General features: G+C 37.4%; 1 pseudogene; it reads right to left on the minus strand.

Annotated features, from left to right (window-relative positions):
- Positions 1-387: 387 nt before the first annotated feature.
- On the minus strand, positions 388-505 carry LOC115444356 (annotated as a pseudogene).
- Positions 506-4,977: the final 4,472 nt, after the last annotated feature.

The following is a 4,977-nucleotide window of genomic DNA, read 5'->3' on the forward strand; positions in this document are numbered from 1 at the left end:
ATAATGATTAGGAAATATTGGAAACAAATTATGTTCAACGACTTCTGTTGCTGACTGTACCAATATTATTTGTGCTGCTAAGTAGCATATTGCAAGATATTTTGTATTATTTTTAAAAGCATCGTAGCCAGTGTAATTTCTTACCTACATTAACTTATTAAATTCAGTTTATATTTTGTATTTTTTTTTGACGTGCACGGTAAAATTACACCACTGTACCTGATGATAAGTGGACTTGGGTCCAATAGAATGTCGACTGACGACTAGAGGTGATTACCCTCAAAAATCGACATAATTATGTCACTCTGTTAGAACCATATATACACAGGCTGATCTTGAAATGCAACACACTTACGTGGGCCACTATGGCGGATTTTAACACCTTGTGTACGGTGGTCGCTATCCAGGTGAATATAAAATTTATCCTACTACCAACAAATTTATATATTTAGCTGAAAAAAACAGATACTACACTTTGATCTTAACCAAAAGGCCGAGAAACGACAATAAAATAATATAAAAATAACATTTCCCACCACATTTTTGGACAATACCAAACTATCCATCGTAATCGCGAGCGTTTAACCAAGCCGTCAAGCATTTTAGCAAACCACCTCATCATTCAAAACTTTCAAAACAATACCATGATTCAGAAACACATTACCCTGTCGGCAGCAGTTTAAAACGCTATCAATCAAACGGAACGTATGCCAGAAGCCATGGTGTCAGGATTGGGGCTAGGAACGGGCCGAGCCCCCACTGCGACAAGTTTGACGGACTGAAAGCTGCTACGTAAGTGAGAACTCACCGCAATGTACAAGCTGATCGATCAACACGAAATTAAATATTGGGCAAGAGATTTTTTATAGAACTTTGTTATAGAGCGATTTACTGATGGTTGGATATATTTTATATCCGCCCTGATAGCGACTACCATAGACTAGCCATAAAGACACCCGTAAGTGTGTCGCATTCCAGAATCAGCCTGTGTATATCCGGTTCCAACTCCTCCCTCCCCTTGCATCGAAGTCCTCAATGCTGAGGGTCGTGACCCCTACACGGATCACTTTATTCCGGACTATACTGCGCCAATGGTGCCGGTTCTCTGCAACGTGGATAGCTTCGTACATCTTGCTGTCGAGAGCGGAGCAGACTTGGTCCGACCGGCGCATCGGATTTCGCCCTCGCCGGCATAATTGTGCCGACTGTCGAGGGGTAATCATCTCTCGTCAATCGACATTCTGTTGGACCCCACTCCACTTACCATCAGGTGCATTGGGTCACTTAGCTGTGCACGTATAAAAAACGCTCTTATAGTGTTTTATGTTATAGTCGGATTTCTAATGTATTTAACAAAAAGCAGACTAAATCTCGCTCTAGACAATAAATTACGAATTTATTTATTAAGACAGCCAAGACCAACCGAAAAAACGTACTCCTTACATAATATATCTATGTGTTACAAAATAATTCACGTGAAGTGACGGCTTTATTCTTTTCATGCGGTCAATGAAATTGCTAAAGATGCAAACATACCCCTTTCCTTGGTGAATCATACTTTTGTGGCACCTTGGTTTAATAATTTATGAATGAACTCTTCTTCGTGTTCGACAGTAATCATTTACCATCAACTGATCAATAAGTTAATTGTTTAATGGATAAAAAAATCTTTCTCTTATAAAACATATTAGTACGGAGTACTTATTAAATATCGTAAAGTAATATTTAAGTATTACCCTGTTACACAAAGATAAAATGCAAATAAAAAGCGATCTTGTTCAGGAAATATTTATTATAATGACAAATATAAAAACAATAGAAACGATTGAATTGTAGTAGAAACCCTCCGCCGTTCGTGTCTTACGGCACGGACTTTGACCGCAAGCGTCCCAGTTGTAGCCACTAGCATCCAAATGTTCTTGCCATGTTCCGCTCAAGTTTTCCTGTTTTATTCCATATAAAGCGTTTCTTCAACAACTGTTTTCGACACAAGTTTGCGACCATTAACACAAGTTTCTCGTATTGCTTTTGTTGTTTGGAAATCGGCCATTTGTGTATTTGTATTATTTTTAATATTTGCTAGAGATATATTGAAGTGTAGTTATTTATTACTAGCATTACCCACACGTAGTTCAGACATTAAGTATTGACCAGTGTGAAATGAGAAAAGTGAATACTTAATGTCTGTCTGTGCTAGGTGTCTCATATTTGAGATTTGAGAGTCCGCTTAGGTACCACTGCAATGTTTATTTCTGCCGCCAAGCACCGGAGTTGTGTTCCGGTGTGAAGAACATTGTAGCCACTGTAACTACTGGACATAACAAGACTTAACATAACGTGTCTCAGGATGGCGAGCGCAGTGTAATACCAAACAATAGTTTGTAATCAAGGTGTTGGATGGTGTTACTACTGTTTATGGTTGGTCATATTACTTACCATCAGGCGAATGACAAGCTTGTCTCGTCAATCAAAGCAATAAAAAAGAAAATAGCATCTCTACCAAATGTACAGTCAGTTAGCTGAACGATTTCAAACCTTCATTTCTTCATATCAACTTCAATCGAAATATTAGTTTTTCTTTATTTAAAACAAAGTCAACCCCTTCAAATTCTTTTTACTAAAGAAAAAAATACTGTTGATACGAACATAAATTTTTAAAAGCGGTTTGAAAATTTGAATTTGTTAAACTATATTTATGGTTAACTTTATCTCCATCTATATACATTATCTACATGTGTTAATTATCCTTAATCTTAATTTTGAACGGAAACACAAGAAAACCTCGAACATTACCCATAACATTTCATGTATATCAAAAATTAGTATGTACTCAAAATTACACAGTTACTCTACATAATATGCCCCTGCGTTAAATTTCTGATTAACATAACCTTTATATCAACAATAATACAAGGAGGATCACTAATCGATCGACGTGGAAAGGCTTTTACGGAAAAAGCGAGCACTTAGCTCTTCAAATTGATCATTACTTCCAACCCAGTTATTCTTTCCTGGTTTGATTACCGCAGATATATTATAAAGGTTTCACTTTTAAAATCAGGTCACCGGTTTATGAGTTTTTCTTGTACAAATGATGAGACGGGCAAATAGCCTGATGATAACTACTATCCATGTACAGTGTCTACATCATGTAGAACCTTGATGTTCAAGGTAATATAAAGCAACGCTCATATAATGTCCAATAAAATTACTCTGTCTACAATTCTTCAAATGGGAGCATGATAATGTTTGTATTCTGCTGCTGGGCGGTAAAATAGACAAAATTATTGTATTAATGTTGGAACCAGATATGACCTACTTATAAAACTGAATTGCAAAGCAATTATTTAAAAAGAAAAAGTAGTACTTACATGATAATTTTCTTTGGATTTTAGTCTCCACGGATATTGAACATGTGACATACTTCTTTAGCAATGCGAAGATAGAAGATATTATCTTGCGAATTCCCAGACATCGCACGCCTTGATTAATCTATAAACCTTCGTTAGCAAGCTTAACCACATTGTCCAAACTAAATCAAAGGAACAAGCTGCCAGAATAGAATTTTATTTATCAACTACCCATTTCTTTATTAAAGACTAGTAGAAAATGGACTATCTGTTGGTAAATCATAAAAAAAGCGGCGATAGCCTAGTTGGGTGTGGAACGGACTGCCGAGACGAACGTCTGCAGGTTCAAATCCTAAGAGCACACACCTCTGACTTTTCTAAAAAATATGTGTGTATTCTTTGTGAATTATCGCTTGTTTCAACGGTGAAGGAAAAACATCGTAAGGAAACCTGCACAGCTGAGAAGTTCTCTATAGGAATTTTGTGCATGTGTGAAGTCTACCAATCCGCACTAGGCCAGCATGTACTAAGGCCTAATCCCTCTCAGTAGTAGAGGAGGCCCGTGCCCAGCAGTGGGACAGTATATAATACAGGGCTGATATTATAAGTCATCATGAGTATATTACACCAAACGAATTTCTATCTAATCAGCCCGTATCCGCCGACTGCTTGGTATAGATGTCCTCCCATATTTCCAATCTTGAGCGAACATTATCTATATCACCTGGCTTGCCAGTATACTACCTGTAAATGACAATTAGTGCCACATGAGCGTTTGCACTATTCATAGGAATTCAAATTCTGAATACTTTTACTTCTCACAATCTTCTCAGATCGATAACATTATACCAAGATGCATATTTCATTTGAAATAAGCATAAAATTCAGTACAACAGCAAATATACAAATATAAAACCTCATACTATAGATAGGTAACAAAATGTAAATACAGGTAACCTTTCGAAGCGCCTGATGAAAAGCAATCCGCAGCTTTATTGCGCGCAATAAACCGTCAGGCGCTAACCACAATGGAGAACGTGCTGTGAATTTACAAATATGAACTGAATTCTTTGGAAAATTAATATACCACCTGGGAGAACCAGACAATGACCCTTGAACGTCTTTTGAATACGAAACAGCACAATAGGGCCAGGACGCTACAGGATGGGGGGCATCCTCGCATCCGCCGCGGAAAATTACTCTTTGTTAAATGAGTTCTTTTAAAGGATATTTTTATATAATTGAGAGGTGAGGCTTGTGGCTGTTATTGTCACCTGTGAACAATGGCAAATCCTTTTGTAACCCTTCGCCTGTTAGTCTAGTGGGAGAGTGCATTGTCTGTGAACCGGGAGGTCGTAGGTTCTATTGTTATAAACCGAGATGTGATTGTTGACCATGGAAGATGTTACCTCACTTGTTATTATATTTAACGCAATTGTCTCAATTACTAACTTATGTTGCTAATCCACTTGGCTATGTGGGTGAGTTTAGTTCTTCTATGGACCTCCTCCTTTTGATTCTATCGGTAGATGCAGTTGTTTCTAACAAATCCACTGGGAAATATCTAAATGTTGCCCTAAGGCAAGCCTATTTTCAGTAGTGGATTTCCCGTGGCTGATAACAATTA

Source organism: Manduca sexta, unplaced genomic scaffold (assembly GCF_014839805.1).
Source record: "Manduca sexta isolate Smith_Timp_Sample1 unplaced genomic scaffold, JHU_Msex_v1.0 HiC_scaffold_3486, whole genome shotgun sequence".
Lineage (NCBI taxonomy): Eukaryota > Metazoa > Arthropoda > Insecta > Lepidoptera > Sphingidae > Manduca > Manduca sexta.